This window comes from Hippopotamus amphibius, chromosome 7 (genome assembly GCF_030028045.1).
Source record: "Hippopotamus amphibius kiboko isolate mHipAmp2 chromosome 7, mHipAmp2.hap2, whole genome shotgun sequence".
NCBI classification, from domain to species: domain Eukaryota; kingdom Metazoa; phylum Chordata; class Mammalia; order Artiodactyla; family Hippopotamidae; genus Hippopotamus; species Hippopotamus amphibius.
In genome coordinates, this window is record NC_080192.1 from 18,944,194 (window position 1) to 18,962,615 (window position 18,422).

An 18,422-nucleotide genomic window follows, 5' to 3' on the forward strand; every position below is an offset into this window, starting at 1 on the left:
AAAAAAAGGTTATCTGATCCAATATAACCCCGTTGGTGGCTGACTGAAATCAGGATTTATTGTTGGGTCATCTAGCTTTATAAGTTCCTTGGGACAAGACCCATGTGGGATTTATTATTTTTAATACCACCCCCAATCTATTACAGTACCTGGTATATCTCAGGCATGGTATAATCTCCACTAATATCAGCTGACACCTCTCTGTTTTACCTTCACATGCGCAATCATTCTCCTCAATATCCTAACATAGCCTTAGCGCACTGTTCTACCTTGGGGACCAGTGATGACAAACCTTACAAATTTTGACTGAGTGTTCAGTGCACACCAGGCACAGTGTTAATTTCTTAAGGTCCATTAACACATTTAGTCATCAAAACAGTCCTATGCAGGAGCTACTTGTCTACCGCTGAGGCTCAGAAAGTGTAAATAACATACCCAGAGTCACACAGTAAGTTGCAGGGCTGGGGTCCTCCCCCCACAAAGTCTGGCTGCCTCTAGCACCTACTCCTCACTCTCCCCCCCACCACGGCCTCCTTGCAGAGAAGCTCCTGCCTTTGAAGGCCCCCATGACAGCTTGCTTCCCAACGGGTCCCCACAGTGGAGGATAGATTTGCTAGGCTTTGGCTGGGCTGTTTTGTGCAGTGACCAAGGGCACACATTTTGTTAGACATTCAGCCTGAATAAGGGGCTCAGGCCTTTAGTCTGTGGATGTGAAACAGAGAAAAGCTAACTGACCCAGAAGGGGATTGAACTTGTGACCTAGACTTCAGAGCATCAGGTCTAACCACTGGACTGCAGACACAGCCCCTCCAGAGAGCTGTTTTATGAGAGTCCTGCCTTGCATCTTAAATCTTGGGCCGTTTCTCCCCAACGCCCCCTCCTCATTGCTGAAGATTAAGAAACTGAGGTTCACGCTAGAGCAGAGTGAGAAGAAAATAAATCGTGATTTAAATTCATGCCTCTGGACGCGTAGCTTAGCCCACTGAACCCCTCTCTCTTCATCTCTGCCACCTCCATTCTGTGATTTATTTCAGGCGATGGCCCTCTGTGTATGTGTAAAAATCCCCCTGAATGCTTTCCCCTGAGGGCAGTCAATGCGTCTCTCTGAAGTTTAGCGCCAATGCTGATGTGTGCAAAGGGATGAAAAACGCACATTTTCAAGTCTCCCCAAAGCTTCGAGCCAAAAGAGAAAAAAAAGAAAAAGAAAAAAAAAGTTGTCCATTCCCCTTTTTCAGCCCTTGCACTTCAAATGCTAATGAAAAGTGTGTTGTCTTGGGCCGTGAATAGGTCTAAAATGCTCTGGTTTGGAAGTATTTGCATACCCTCCTGAATAGGGAGGCAGCCAGCAGACAGGATTAGTGCTACACATCAACTGCCCCGAAAAGGAGCTGACAGCACTGTAGAAAATTGAGTGTCGGCAGAAACCTGACTGTAAGGTGAAGGGGGAGAAGTATCTTCTCCAGATACTCATCCTTTCCATCTATCTCCCTGAAGGGGAAAAAAATACATAAGATAGGGAAAAAAAAATCCTAGCAAAGGAATTTGTAAAAAAAAAAGAGGGAAAAAAATCTCAACCTATTGCTCAAAAACCGCACATTGTTAATTGTGCAGCAGCTTTTAAATGGCTGGAATTGTTTTGCATTTTTGATGTTCGTTTTACATTCTATAATCACTATTTTTTGAGATGTCTACGTAGCTTTATATGATATTATTTTTATTGGCTACTTAATCTTCCTTTGTTGTGTAATAAGTTTCTCTCTGTTAATTACAGTAACTATCTTCTGTGCTTACAGATTTTTGAGTCTGTTGAGTTCCGTCCTTAGAATAAATCCCTCCGTGCTTTTTTCAGGCCCAAATGGTATGGATATTTTTTGATGTTTTTCTGTGTTTTCTATGTTTCTCTTTATAGTTTTATGTGTGGTTTATCATTTTATGAAATACCAATTCAGAATATCAAAAGTGTGTGAAGTTTCCAGTTTCCCTTCAAACATATAATTTATATAAATGTTTATGTTTCTAAACTCAACTTTTTAGCATAATTCAGCATTTCTAAATAGATATCTTTTATTATCAACTTATTTGATCACTAGCAAAGATTAAACATTTTTGTTTGTTTGTGTCCCATTTGTATTTTCTCGTGGAAGAACTACCTGTTCTTTGCCCACTCAATGGGTGGGATATGAACTTCTTTTATAAACTTGAATGAATCTTTGCAAATTTTAACATGAGCACTTTGGATGCTCATGTATTGTTCCAGTCTGTTGCTATTTTATTGTAGTTTTGTTCTCTGCTGCGATAAAAGTACTTTTGAATCTTTCTATTCTCCAACTAATCGGTTTTGTGGTTTGTGATCCCAACATATATTTTGTATGCAACAACGAGCTGCAGTCCAAAGGTGGGCAGTGGGTCAACGTATCCTGAAGCTGCAAGTGGAGGAAGTAGAGAGGACATGAAATAGCTGTGAGGAGAGAATTAAATGGAGAACATCTCCAAGTTCAACGTCTTGGATTCTATGACATACCTGCCCTTCTCTGTCCTCCTACAGAACTCGGTAGTCACCAGCCCATTGGTTGATCACAGGGCAGTCTGATTTACACTCTCAAGGAATACTGCTTTCTAGACAAGGATGGTGAAGGCTCACTTCACCACCCACCTTTTTGCTAGCATAAGTTAGTTTGTACAAAAGAAATTAACCATACAGTATTGCACTAAAGAATTCTTTCTTCATACAGAGCGAAGTAAGCCAGAAAGAGAAAAACAAATACCGTATGCTAACTCATATATATGGAATCTAAAAAAAAATGGTTCTGATGAACCCAGTGACAGGGCAAGAATGAAGATGGAGATGTAGAGAAAGGACTTGAGAACATGGGGTGGGCAGGGAGGAGGGGGTAGGTAAAGGGGAAGCTGGGACGAAGTGAGAGAGTAGCACTGACATAGATACACTACCAAATGTAAAATAGATAGCTACTGGGAAGTTGCTGCATAACATAGGGAGATCAACTCGATGATGGGTGATGACTTACAGGGCTGGGAGAGGGAGGGTGGGAGGGAGTCATGGGAGGGAGAGCATGTGGGGATATATGTATAAATACAGCTGATTCACTCTGGTGTACAGAAAAAAACTGGCACAACAGTGTAAAGCAATTTTATTCCAATAAAGAGCTTAAAAAAAATTCTTTCTTGCTCATAGTCAACCTCAGATTAAAGATCCTCCTACTCTTTAATGCCTACAATAAAGGCCAGCAGCCTGCATGAAAAATGTATTCAATTTATGACAACCTTTCACCATTAGAGCTTTAGAGGTAAATCAAGAAAACATCTAACTCTTAAAAAGCATATTAAGTTGGCATCTCCTTTCTGCTTTTTTGAGTTTTACAGTTGAATTTTCTATCAAGGAAGCTCAGCTGATACAAGAAATTCATTTTCTTCCTTATGAAAATGACATATACTGTCGCTTTGAAGTAACATTACGCACAGTTGAGACACCTATGAGGAGTTTTGAAATCTCTGTCCCAAGAGATCTTTAAAAGCAAGACAGTTGCATACAAGTTTGTTAATGGGCAGGTACAATTTTTCCTTAAAAAAAAAATTAAAGCTTTCTAAAACTATTATCTTTTGGGTTTGTGTATAACATAAACTTTATGCCCTATAATAGCTTTTATTTATTTTGAAAATTTTCTAAAGAGGCTTTTTTGTTTCCTTGTTAACTTTGAGCCAAGAAGGGGTATAAAGGAGAAAAAAATGCTGTTTTTTTTTTTTAACACTCTATTTACCCACTTACCTATCTCTCTCTCATCTACTCAGTCTATCCAGTGTGTGGCCATCAGGACACATGCGTTGAGCACCTAATGTGTACAGTGTTTTCTCCTATATACTTCAAGGACACAAATAGATCTCTCTTGCTCTCAAGGAAATGAAGAGATAAATCACAATAAATGGCAGTATTTGCTACATACTAAATTGGTGGCAAAGGCAAGAGATCCAGAGCAGCATTGCTCAATATGTAGCACACGGGCTGGGGCCAATCTCCCAAATATTTGTTCTGGTCTGAGGTGATATAAACACAGGAACTGAGGATAAACATTTATAAACTTTTGTAGAAATTTGACAAGAGTGATTTTATGCTTATTGAGTCTCATGCTTCTGGCCTTGTATTGTGTATGGCTTTGTTATTTTAAATTCCTTTATTCTAGCTATTTTTTTACATTATATTTTTCAAAAGCATAAGTGGGTGAATGGTAATTTAAAAAACAAGCCTGGTCCTTCACCCTGAGCAGCATTTAGACAGAGCATATCCGTATATATAAGCATCCTGTCTGCAGGAGAGTAGAGAAATATCCTATGGAAGAGAATGCACGTGGGTTCCCCTTGTACTCAGTTATTGTCAGAAAAAGTTCTTCTTTGACACTCTGCCTCTTCTGTCTGTCTCAGAAGAAATCTGCGTCCACCTTTATACATTTAGAGGCTGTCATCTCTAGAGTTATTGAGTATCACCATTTAGTCTTGAGGGTTTAGAACTAAAGAGTGAAAGTCACATCTCTTGCTAAAACACAAGAATCTTACAAAAACCCTTAAGGAAGAGAAAGCTAGAAGAGTGTTAGAAAAAAGATTTTAAAGAAATGCTGTCCAGGTTTGTTATATCATTTTCCAAACTTATTTGGATAGAGAAATCACCCAAAGGACAAATTCCCATTTTCATATTTGCTTGACAAACTTCCTATAAAGCTAAAGCAAAATGATTAAAAGTCCATACCTTTAAAAGCTATGATATAAATACACATCATAAATTTTATATGTTATTATATATTATAAATATATATTATATACTTTATCATATTGCATAGATCACATTTTATCACATATAATGTGGTTGTGATAAATTTATATAATTTACATGTGATAAAATATAATTATGTGATTTTATAGATTATTAATAGTGTACAAGTGTGGATTTATGGAATTTTGGAATTGAACGATATCTCCAAGTTTCTGCCAGGCATTTTGCAAAACGGAAATATTGTGAATAGTTATATAAAGGGGAAAAGGCTTCTGTGCTTAAATAAGTTTGGATAGCTTTGAGTTAAATGCAGTTACTATTGCTAGATTTCTTAGAGCCTTCATTAATATTTTCTGAAAAAGAATCTCTGAATTTTTGTTTTGCACTGTGTCCCACAGTTTACGTAGCTGATCTTGCTGGGAAGGCTTAGCTGTGAGGGGAACTTTTGCACAGAAACTTGAAGGACGTAAGAGAGAAACTGAGGCTATGGAGGAAGAGCATTCTGGGCAGAGGGAAAACCAAGTGCAAAGCTGTTGAGTGGCAGCGTGCCCAGGGTATTCTAGGCACAGCAAGGAGGATGAGAAAATGAGCAGGAGAGGAGGAAAAGCAGCTGAGATCACAGTGGTGCAGGTGGGGGAAGAGGCGTGAGGACTAGCATAGAGCCCTGGAGGCCATTGTGAAGATTTGCAGCTTTTCTCTGAGTGGGATAGAAACCCCTAAGAGGAAAGTTTTGAGCAGAGGAGTGACATGATCTGACTTACTTTGTCGCAGGATCACCTTTGCTTCGGGGTTGAGGATAGATTCCAGCAGGGGTATGAGGGTAGGGAATGGGCGGGGAGAATATTAAGGCCAAAACAGGGAGGCCAGTTAGGAGGCACTGGCCATAATCTGAGCAAAAGATGATGGAGGTCTGGACCAAGGTGGCCGCAGTGGAAGTGATGAGAAGTGATACGATACTGGATCTATTCTGACAGGGGCATAAACCTTGCATGCTGAAAGACTGGCTGGGGGATGTCAGAGAGGGTCACGATGACTACAAGAGTTTTGGCTTACAGCTAGAAGAATGGAATTGCCAATAAATGTGATAGGGAAAATTGTGGATGCAGTGGGTTTTAGAGAAAAGCTTCCATTTTGGACGTGTTCAGTTTGAAAATAGAGAGTAAACTCTAGGATATAAGCACTTGCACTCAAGGGAGAGGCAGAGGCTGGAAAACATACATTTGAAAGTAGTCAGTTTATAGATGTTATTTAAAGCTGGGGATTGGATGTGATTCCACAGGAGAGGGAATTGATAACAAGAAACAGGACACAAGTCTGAGCCTTGGGTCATTCTAAAGTGACGGGACCAGGGAGATGAGAAAATACTTCCAAGGGAGGCTAAGAATGTTCAAGAACACCAGCATCTTTTCAATCATCATCCTCCTCTTTTGAGACTCATAATATTACTACATAACACCCACCTTGTAAGGATTTCACGGCATTACAGATGTGTAGAACAATCACTGGCTCAGAGTAAGCATTCAATAAGCTATCTATTGCTCTCTTCGTTTCTCCAATGAAGAAACAGGTTTAGTAACTTCCAGAAGTCCCCTTAGCTAATAACTGACAGAACTAGAGTCACACCCAAGTCCTTTTGTCTCTAAATATCTGTGCTTTCCCCCCTACTTATCCTGTATGACTTGGTTTCCAAATATTTTTACATAAACCAAGCTGGAAATAATATTTAAACTTCATCACCACCAAGCCCTTCTTGAGCACCCTAATGTCCAAGAAACAAGTTGGAGTGGAAACAGAAACTGTTACAATATATTGAGCACTTAACACGTGGCAAGCATGTTGTTATCCGGTTTAATGCTCATGGCAGTCCTATGAAAGAGGAAACAGCATGACCCGTTTTTACAAATAAAGGGTGTGAGTATTGGAGCAGTTAAATAAATGTCTCTAGAGATGTGAGCTTGGACTCTAAAGGAGAACAGTTATTAGAATGAGATGGGTGGACACGGGTAGGGGTGCTGGTTCAGGTGTGTGGTTCCAGTTTGGGATCTTGGACAGCCTCAGTATTGACAGTATTTACCAGCTCACCTGGGGACATGAGCTATTGATCAAAACTTCTTTTTTTTTTTTCAGGAGTGCCCATTCATTTGTTTGTTTTCAGCTTTATAGGGTGTGATTGACAAGTAAATATTGTAAGTATTTAAGGTGTACAATGTGATGTTTTGATATAAGGAAAGTACACCTGCACCAAAGAAGCTTAAATACTATCAAGAATTTTCTCCAGAAATTTTCTCCTTCCTTCTTACCCCTCTTGCTCCTTCCTTCCCTTGCTCCTTCGTTCATTTCTCCGTTCCTTTCTTCTTCCATCCCTCCCACCCCTCCTCCCTTCCTTCTTTCCTTTCTTTCTCCCTTCCTCTCTTGCAGAGAGATAACCTGAATTCAGATCCAAAGCAACTTTGAACAGGGTTATCAAGAACTGCAAGATGACTCACTTCAGGTTAAGCCCTTCTATCAGTTCCCTGGGCTGACAGGATTACCTCCAGAATTGCAGTCCTGCTGGACTGGAGCTAGTTTTGATGCTCCCACTAGGTCTACAGCAGGGTCTGCTCCCTGATTTGGTTGCTCCCTGATTGTGGCTGGAGGAGTTGGAGCCAAGTATGGGGCTTTTTCAGGATCTCTGTAGGGGCACAGATAGGTATATCTTTTATCAGGTCCCTGTGCCAGCAGGACTGCTTGCATACTATGCCTGGGATGGCCTGAAGCTGCATTATGGGGGACCGTTCAGAATCTACAGTCTGACTGAGTTTGGCAGGTTTGCCTCCAGAGGTTTCTGGACCACAGCTGAGAGGGGCTAGAGTTCATAGGCCATTTCAAGTCCAAAACTGGGACCAAGTTCTGTAAGCTTATTACCCAGTGCACAGGTGGGTGTGACTCCTCCTGGGTTCCTTGGTATATGGTGCTAGTGACAGGACCAAGCCAAAAGGGCTGTGGCTGAGTCCTCATGGGTATGCAGCTGTTTCTAGGTCTGTAGCCAGGACCATGGTTGGTGAGTCAGCCACCTGGGTGGTGGCCTCAGAATGGCTCTCCTCGGTCCTGGACTATACCAGGGCTTCGCTGTCTCCTACCTGGATTACGAAGCTCCCACAAACGCACTTTTGTCCATGAATGGATGCCAAATGAGTGTTGTTCAGAGGTGATATGAGAGGACACATTATTTTGCCATCTTGCTTTCATCACTCTCCACACCTTGGTTTTCTGATCCAACTTTTTCTATGGCATATTAATCAGGTTTCTCCATAGAATCAGAACCAATAAATAAGTAAATAAATAAATATATAGATAGATGATAGAGAGATTTATTATAAGGAATTGGCTCACATAATTATGGAGAACAGCAAGTCCAGATCTTCAGTGTTAGCCAGCAGGCTCAAGACCCAGGAGAGCTGATGATACAGATGACTCCATAGACCATCTGATGGAAAATTCCTTCTTGTTCCAGGAAGCTGGTCTTTTTTTCTATTCAGGGCTTCAACTGATTGAATGAGGTCCAGCCATGTGATGGAGGGCAATCTGCTTACTCAAAGTTCACCAATTTAAGTGTTAATCTTATCCAAGAACACCTCCAAGTGGACACATAAAATTAACCGTCACATATGGCTACCAACACTTCACTGGTTTCAAGAGTCTTGATGTCACCTGCTAACGATATTTACATTATTCCAAAGTCTGCTGGCAGTGTAAGTGAAGAGACTCTGAGGCCAGGCAGTGCTGAGTTTATATCCTAATTCTGTGGGACTTTAGGCACGTTTATTAAACTCTGTGAAATTCATTTGCTTTATCTGTCTGATTAAAATAAAAATGTCCTTAAGACATGTAGTTGCTAAACAGATTAAAATATTACACACCTAACAGAACGTCTGGTACATGGAATACATTTTAAATAAATATTAAATCCTTTCCTTCCTTATTCGCAATTTTCTATGGTTTTCATATGCCAAGGATATTATCTTTAGATACTTTGTCTTTGTCTTATTCAGGGATTCATGAGCTGCGAACTAGTAAAAACCTGTCGAAATTAGCTCAACTAAAAAGAAAAGCGGAGGACATAAGGAGTATTAAAATGTTATGAAGCACTCTTATGTGTTTCTTTAAAAAGGAAATTAGATTCAGCTGAGCCTCATTGGGAAGGAGCTGGGAGCTGGGCTCTGCATCCGTGGTGTCTGCCCCCATTCACTTCTCTATACAGTCGCTTCCTCTCAATTCTCCTTCACTCATCACTTCTGTTCCTCCCTCCGCTTGGTTTGCATCTAGTTTTGGTCAGAACTGACTCTGCTCCAGCTTGGTGCGATGGTTAGTTCTCTCAAGAGTGAGAATGTGATTGGCTGTAGGCCACCCAATATAATTCTTGACACCAATGCAAGTATTCATCCTGACCCAATCAGGGGGTATGACATGGGACAGGCGTGGTCACTTAGTTTTGCCTGCCAGAGAAGGGGGTGATACAAAAGACACTTCCATAGGGAAAATCACTCACAAAACATGTTGACTTTCCACCTATCAAATACTTCAATTTTTTTTATTTCAGGGAGATAAGTACTCTTTATTCTCTCAAGGAGGTTTTTCTCCTCCCAATGTTTCCTCCAGAGAAGAAAATTCTATTTTCCCAAGAGAACTATCTTTTATTTCCCCAAGCTGAGATAATTCCAGTTTATTGGTCTTCTTCTTAATAAGATATCTTTAAAAACTGTTTGAGCTGACATTCTCCCAAGAGACAGAGCCTTGTGGGCTTACTTTCTTACTTATTGCCATGCCCCTTAATTGAATTATGTCATCTTGTCATTGCCACACACACTCTCAGGGGGCCCTGGGAAATCGGGCCATGCTGAATGCTTTGCATTCCAAGTATCTCATTCTCTTCTCATCAAATTGTAATTCTCTTCATCCTGATGCTGTTTATACAAAACAACCATCCCAAGATGGTTATGCCCACATGGACAAAACCAAACGGAGACGTGAGGTATTATCTGATCAATTTTATCAATTTCGACAGCTGGTTCAGATAAAGCAGGAAGAAAAAGATCTCTTTTTCTCAAAGGTTTGTCTTTTGGTCTAAACTGCTCATGTCACAGCTCTGTATTTTCTCTTTGCCTGAGGTTTACACCTACGTTTTCTCGAGCCACAGAGCTTGTTATCTAGGCGGTTTAGTAAATTTTCAGCTTTAGCCACCATTTTTCCTAGGAAGAAAATTTTCATGGGTAAAATTATTCATTTTAGAGCATACAAGGCCAAAATTGACTCTGACATTTTACTTTAGGAGACCAAGGTTTGCATACAAAAGGTCTACATACTATGCAAGTGTATTTTGAGTTTTTTTTACGTAGCCTTCATAAAGTTTGGCAACTCCCTCCCCTAAGCCCTTAAGTGATGTGCTTGGGTTTGAGATAGGTTAATTCAATGAAAGCTTTACTTTCTTTTCTGAAGGCATCTGAGTGGCCAAATGCTGGTGTGTTGTTGACACTGCCATAAAACTGTGTAATCTCACTCATTTATCAGCTTTTGCTCAGGAGGACCTGAAGCTGAGCTCATTTAGAAGCTGAATTATCTCTGGCCCTCAGAGCCAGATGGCAAGTTTCTGTGAAGGTGGGGGAATATTGCTTCCAGGCATTATTGGAAAGTAATCTCCACACCTGCCGTAGCCTAGGGAGCAGACTGATAAACACAGAACATGCTACATTCCTGGCATCAACCCACAGCCCCAAACACTCCACAGCCAAAACCAAATTCAGCATGAAATGTGGAAGTTTTCGCCCCCTGTGCTGACCAGTCCCATTCGACCCAAACTCTCTTAAATACTAACTCTATATTTTCAAAAGGAAAAATTGGGTCAGCTATCGCTTTCCGTCCAGGTGCTTAAATAAGTCTTTTCTTCTTGTTGTCGTTATGAAACGGCATGGTCAAAGACAGAGAAGAATGGGAAACACTCATGGGTACGTTTACCAGAGTATTATTGAAGAGAAGGAATTACTTTGCTTCAAAGGTGGAGATTTACAATACCTGTATAATGTTTCTAAAGGGGGTAATGAAAGGTTTGGCCAGAGTTCTACTTCTTATACTTATGGGGTTTTTGGATTTGTATGTATGTGTTAAACACACACACAAAATATATCTGTAATATATGGACTCCATATATCCTGCCCATCTCCTGGGGTTATCAAGAAAGTGATTCAAGGATGGACCTAGAGACTGTCATACAGAGTGAAGTGAGTCGGAAAGAAAAAAACAAATATCGTATATTAACACGTATGCGGAATATAGAAAAACACTACAAATCAACCGGTTTGCAAGGCAGAAATAGAGACACAGATGTAGAGAATAAACATATGGACAGCAAGTGCGGAAAGTGGGGAGGGTTGGGGGGAACGAATTGGGAGATTGGGATTGCCATATATACATTGCTAATAAGAAAAAAATACCAAATTGTACACTCTAAATATATGCAGTTTATTGTCTGTTAACTGTATCTCAATAAAAGTTCTTAAAAAAAAGAGTGATTCAGTACTTACCTGGCAGGGAATATACCATGATCATGAAGATGGTTTTCCCAGCAGGGCGAGGCTTATCCATTGCACTCTGGATGTGCTGAACCCTGCGATGTCCCCAAATATGGGAAACTCAACTGCATAATTTGTGGTAGTGGGGGACAGCGTTCGCACTTTCCCCTGTAAATAAAAAGAGAGAGAGAGAGAGAAATTCATTCATTTTCTTACTTAATAACTGTGTTTGGTTGAAGGTATCCAAAAATAGAGAAGCCATGGTCTAGTTTCTAAAGGAATCCATCTTGGAGAAAGGATTAAATTATGTAATGATATGGACAGTAACTCGCATTGTTTAAGAAAGTTGTCGTTGTGCTAATATGTTTTCATAATTGTGGGCCTTTATTTTCACCCAGAACTGCTAGATATAGACGCTTTCAAAATTATTGGAGCAGGATGATTTATAGCAAAGACATATGCTGTGCTGGCATTTTCATAATTCTATCTATTAGAATCTTATTTTAATAGGAATGCTTCTTACTATTTTCCTTTGGCTGTATTAAATTAATAAGAAAAAAAAAGTGCTGGAGGTTTTAAAGCCAGCGAGACCTGCAGTTGACTCTTGGTTTTACCAACAAGTCACTGAGTGACCTTGGGGAAAAAAAAGCACATAAACTCTCTGACCTTTATTGTCCTCATCTATCAAATGGGGATAGCAATCCTTAGCTTTCAAGTTTTTTTTATGAGTTATATGTTATTCTGTATTTAGAAAGCACCTAAGAGACTAAATGTTTCTATGTATGGCAAAAATAAATGGTGGTCAGATATTGCTCTTTAGAAAACCTGGTCATTATAATGTGACAAATTAACTGAAGGCCTCGGACAAATTGATACATTTTCAAGCCCAACTCTAGAGAATCATCTCAAGGAGGTTTTGAAGTTTTTTAAAAAACTATATATGAATTCCCTAGGAGATTTTTGTCATATTAACTAAGCCTAGAAAATCATCGTATGATATCCTTCTCAGTCTGCTAGGAGAAAAAAATGTTAAATCGAACAAGAGGATGAGGACTTCAGGCTGCTTTTTTTTTTCCTTCCAAGAGGGATCGCTCTTAATCAGAGTGCATTCTCCATTCAAAATAATCTGTGAAGACTGGCATGAAAATGCAGATTCCTAATTGAACAAAGACAATTATTTCCAGATTGAAGTACAGTGGTGAATAGCACTGTGCTCCAATTACCCGTCAGACTTTTATTTCAAATGGGAGGCTGAAATCACAGATGAGTTCGCCTTAATTGGGAGAAATGGCTGAGATTGTACTTTTAATACCCTACTGTAACATCATCTATGTAGGTCACCTTTTTTTCATGTACACATGACAGTGCCCTGTTTATGTCCATTTGGGACAGCAAGCTGCGATGGCGAGAGGGATAGCCTTTTTACAAACAAAGGTAAAGGCAACCAAAAGTTAATCAGAGCCATAAAACTGTATAGCTTTTAAATAAAGGAATGGAAGAGTCCGTTCTTTTTTATAACTATGCGTGAATTCACTGACTAAACTGAAAACCTAACTCAGGATAGCATTAGTTCAAGGAAGATTTTCCTTGATCCTGATTACTCCTTAGTAATATATCCACTTAAAAACTATCAGAGGGTAGCCCAGCCATGAATACATAGGCCCCCCAAATTAGGGTAGGTCTAACAGATCTAAAGATTGAAGAAAAGAAAATTCAAAGGACAGATGAAGTCTGTGCTTCTCAAACAACCAGCAAACGCCAAAGGAGAGCCTGCCCTATGGTTGAGTTGGAGGTGGTGTTGGGTTGATAGAGATGAGGATATGGAAACTTGGTTAGTAAAGATTCCTCTTCTCAGGTCCTCTTTCACTCCAGCTGGGGACTCTAGAATCAGACACGTGAAGCCTTAGCACCAACCATCGCAAATCACCTGCGTGTGTATAGATGTCTCCCATTTCCAAAGGGATTTCACAAACTATTTCATCAGCTCCTCATCCCTCCAAACCAATCCAAAGTGTCACAGGTCACTGGAAGAATCGTTAGTGACAGTGTGAGGACCACTACGTGGCACTCTCTTTCAGGCCATAGAAGTAATAAGAAAACCACCTGTGCTGTCTGTCGTCCTCTAGTCATTGGCTTATCCCCCTCCTGCAGATGTGGAATCTGGGGCGCAGTTTGCACAGAATAAGGATAAGTGACTTTTCCAAAGTTCGACAGTTAGGTAAATGCTGCAGCTAGACCCAAACCAGCCTCACTGACTCCAAATTGTGTGCTTTTTCCTTTCACCTGGAGAGACCGAGGTTTTTACATCCATCCCTTCTGCTGCTTTTCACAGAATTTATTCATTTGTTCAAGAAAAATCACAACAGTGGACAAAATAGACCCAAGTCCCTGCCCCTGTAGACCTTACATTCTAGTAGGACAAATAGACAATATGCAAAATAAGTAAAAAGATACTGTATGTTTGATGGCGGTAAGTGCTATGGAGAAAAATGAAGCTAGAAAGGAATTTTTGGAGATAGAGAAGTTGCAATTTTAGATCTGGTCGTCTGAGGAGGTTTCCCTAAAAGGTGGCATTTCCGCAAGGTCCTGATGGAGGTGAGAGATTAAATCTTCATTTCAGGCAGAGGGAGAAGCAAGTAGTCAACCTCAGCGTTTGCCTGGCTTGGTCAAGGAATAGCGCAGATGCAAACGTGGCTGGAGCTGGGTGGGCAGGGGGCAAAGGAGTAAGGGAGGAGGTCCTAGGGTAATCGGAGGTCAAACAGAACCAGACTCAGGCCAGCTTGAGGACTTTTCCAAGTGAAATGGAAGCTCTTTGAGGGTTTTGATTAACGGACATCATCTTCTGACTTTCGTCAAAAGGATAGCTCTAGATCTGTGCAGAGAACAGACTGAACAAGGGTCCAAGATGGAGGCAGAAAAATCAGTTAGGAGGCAAATAACAACAACAACAATTATTATTATATTACTAAATTAAATTAAAATATGTGAAAAAAGATTTATATTGGCTTCAACTAGGGAGATGGTAAGAAACCTTCATAAAGATAAGAAATAGGGCTGCTCTACCGCTGTTGCTGCCTGTTTGCCTTGGTTGCTAAGTATCTTGCAGATACTGAGAGGGAGGGAGCCTCACAGGAAAATGCTCCCAGGAGTGGAGTCAGGTACATTGCTCAGCTCTCCCTTCAAGAGAGAGCCTGCTGAGGAGTGGGGTTTGCTGATGACGTCATCTGCACCCTGGATACCTGCAGCAGTGCTCTCACTGAGGCCATGCTCTCCCCACGCTGCTCCTGGCAAAGTTCCTGCCTTATCAGGGCTCCTATCACTGGTCATCTTTGCTCCAGTTCTCCTTCACCCTCTCCCTTCACAGACCTGCACAGACTGACATCCCTGGCCTCTCTCAGCCACCTTGGGCTTCAGTAGTTTTGTCTTTCTCTCTGCTGAGGTTGTTGGAACCCCAATTGGCATATTGAATTGTTTGCTCTAGGCAATAGCAAAAATGATCCTACTACTAATAGAAATAAATACAAGCTGAGCTCTTACTATGTACAAAAAACTGAGCTAAGTGCTTTAAATCTTTTTAATCTTTACTACAACCCAATGAGGAATGTACTATTTTATGTATGAGGAAACTGAATCTTAGATTCATTGATTTCCCCAAATTCAAATATCTGGCAAGTGAAGGAGTTGCCATTGAACTTGGGCAGCTTGATTAGAGAATCTAAACTCTTGCAACTATATCAGTCTCAGGACAGGGTCCTCTCACTGCCCTGCCTCACTGGCTTCATGCTTCTTAGCTAATATGCAAATATCTTCATAAATTTTTTTTTTCTCTCTTGCTTTTACCAGTTTTGTTGGTGGTGGTGGTGTTTTGTATATAATTCTGTGAATTTTTTAAAGCACTTTATTGGAATATAATTGCTTTACACTCTTGTACCAGCTTTTGAGGTACACCAAAGTGAATCAGCTGTATTTAGAGATATATCCCCATATCCCCTCCCTCCTGCAACTCTCTCCCACCCTCCCTGCCCTGGCCCTCTAAGGCATCACCCATCATCGAGTTGATCTCCCTTTGTTATACGGCAGCTTCCCACTAGCTATCTATTTTACAGTTGGTAGTGTATATATGTCTGTGCTACTTTCTCACCTCGTCCCAGCTTCCCCTTTGCCCCCCCAACCCTGTGTCCTCCAGTCCATTCTCTGCATCTGCATCCTTATTCTTGCTCTGTCACTGGGTTCATCAGTACCATTTTTTTTTTTTTTAGATTCCGTATGTATGAGTTAGCATACAGTATTTGTTTTTCTCTTTCTGGCTTACTTTACTCTGTGTGACGGACTCTAGGTTTATCCACCTCATTACATATAGCTCCATTTCATTCCTTTTTATGGCTGAGTAGTATTCCATTGTATATATGTGCCACATCTTTATGCATTCATCTGTTGATGGGCATTTAGGTTGCTTCCCTGTCCTGGCTATTGTAAATAGTGCTGGAATGGACATTATGGTACATATATCTTTTTGGATTATGGTTTTCTCTGGGTATATGCCCAGGAGTGGGATTACTGGATCATATGGTAGTTCTATTTGTAGTTTTTTAAGGAACCTCCAAACTGTTTTCCATAGTGGCTGTACCAACTTACATTCCCGCCAACAGTGCAGGAGAGTTTCCTTTTCTCTACACCCTCTCCAACATTTATTGTTTCTAGGTTTTTTAATGATGGCCATTCTGACCAGTGTGAAGTGATACCTCATTGTGACTTTGACTTACATTTCTCTAATGATTACCTAAATAGATATTTCTCCAAAGAAGACATATGGATGGCCAAAATACACACGAAAAGATGCTTACCTTCATAAGATTTTAACCAAACTTATCCATGAGGTTCAGCAAGAAGCTAGTACCTTAGTATCCTGGTACCCTAAGTACCCTAGTACCATCCCTGCAGTTAGAGTTTCCATCAACTTTCTAGGGTCATACAATTCCACCTCTCTAGGGGAGAGCTGTTCTCATTTCTCTGCAAGTATTGGTCTGATGCCTGGCTAGTTTCTTTGCCACCACATTTCATAATTTGTATTTTGTTAATTTTAAGTGACAGCTATTTCATAAACTATCATGGGATAAAGAAAAGCGCCCTGAATTGGGATCAGAAGACCTGATTTCTAGTCCCAGCTCCAACACTAAGGCAGTTCAAGATGTGCTCCAGTGCTAGTCACAAAACCCCATCTGAACTTTTCAAGGCAAAGAGGGAATTTATTTGTTATCCAAACTGGGAAGTCAAAAGGATGACTCTAATTCAGATATGACTGTGTCCAATGATTCAAATAACAGCACTGGGTCTCTGTCTCCCACTTCATCTATCACTTCTGTCTGCCACTGTTTGGGCTCTGTTCTTGGGAGGCCCATTTTATTTAACAGTAAAGATGGCTCTCCCCAACTCCATACTACATTTTTTCTTAACACCAGACATCACAAAAGAAGAAAACTCTCTCTCTCTGTATTCATGTAAATCCCTCAATAGGGACATGATTGGCCAAGTTTGGGAAAGGTGCTTGACCATGAAAGAGCCTTTGGGTATAGGAGGATGACGTATTCTGATGGGCAGCCTGGGTCATGGGCACACCTCTGTAGTGGGGAATACGGGACCAACTGATTAATCATCACATCCGCAGGAGACATTTATTCCTGCAGTAAAAACAAAACAAACAAACAAACAAAGATGCTGGGCAAGTAAATGTAACAACTTTACACAACAATCACCAAAGGTCTTCCAAATATAAAACACTTACATGCCCTCCTCGGGGCAACCCAAAGCCTCATCCACCTGTCACATCCAGCTCAAATTCCCAGCTCCTGGGTTATACGCAGCCCTCTTCATCAGGTCTGATTTAGTGTTGACTCACTGGAGGTGGTCGTGAGCAACAGCCATGGTTAAGAAGGCAGCACAATCTGAATTCTGCTACAAATCCAAGTCCTTCTAGCTAATTGAGAAACCTCTGGGGTCTTTTGTTATTTAATATCTTTCTGTTACTTCCTACCATTTGGGGTCCATAAGTAAATCTCTTCTCTATGAGATTCCCTATTTTTGGACCCTCTCTCTTTTCCCTTTCTTTTCTTTGCAATTCTTGCCTGAGTGCACATTTTCCTTAGATTGGAACATATCCAGAATGAACAAACACACAGTAACATCTGGCTCTTCCAAATTCTTCACCTAGAGATATCAACTCCAGAGGTATTTCTTCTGCCTTCTAATTGCTTCAGGCAACAGTGGTATCAAGCATTTCCTTTTAGCACCAGGGATTTCTGGTCTCAGGAAGCTCTGTTTTCTCACCACCTGACAACCAAATAGTAAACCATTGCCACATATTTTAGATTATGACATTATACCACTTTAATTAGTGGTAAGGCAATAAGCTACATGGCTGTGACAGATACATCTAAAAATAAATGATGCAAACACTATAGAGGTTTATTTCTCATCTATATACCAGGCTGGGGTCAATGTCCCTAGTTTGTGGGTGGCTCTCTGCTGTGGTAATCATTTGGGGACCCAGGTTCTTTAGATCATTTTAATCTCACATATCTACTATCCCTTAAAGCTTGCTATCATCCTCATTCAGTCAATAGACTGAAAAAAAGAGAGCATGGAAGGACCTACTCACTTCTTAAAAGCTTTGGCTCAAAAATGGCATACATCACTTCCACTCACATTCCATTGACTAGAATTTAGTCACTAGGACTCACTCAATGACAAGAAACTGGGAAATGTAGTCTAGCTATTAGGCCACGAAGAAAAGGAACCAAATTATTGGTAAACAGCTAGGAGTCTCTGTCTTGCTAAGTAAAGAAAAAGTGGGTCTAAAGGGAAAAAGTGTTTTTAACTGCCAGTTGAAGCTTAGGGACCAAATAAGAGGTGATATATTACTAAGTGACTTGGATAGTTGATTTTAATGAGAGTTTCTGTGGAATTAGCCAGATACAAGCTGGATTTTGCCAGAGGATGAGAAGTGAGTGGGAGGTGAAGCCATGGAGGCAACAAATATAGTCAATCCTTTCTAGACACTTGGGTGTGAAGGTGAAAAATGGAAAGGTGAAATTGGGGGT

The 18,422-nt window shown here is 40.5% G+C and overlaps 1 non-coding gene across 1 annotated transcript; it reads left to right on the forward strand.

Moving 5' to 3' along the window:
• Positions 1-11,329: 11,329 nt before the first annotated feature.
• On the forward strand, positions 11,330-11,496 carry LOC130857902 (U1 spliceosomal RNA). Its single transcript, XR_009054898.1, has one exon. It is a non-coding gene; the product is annotated as a U1 spliceosomal RNA (small nuclear RNA).
• The last annotated feature ends 6,926 nt before the right edge of the window (positions 11,497-18,422 follow it).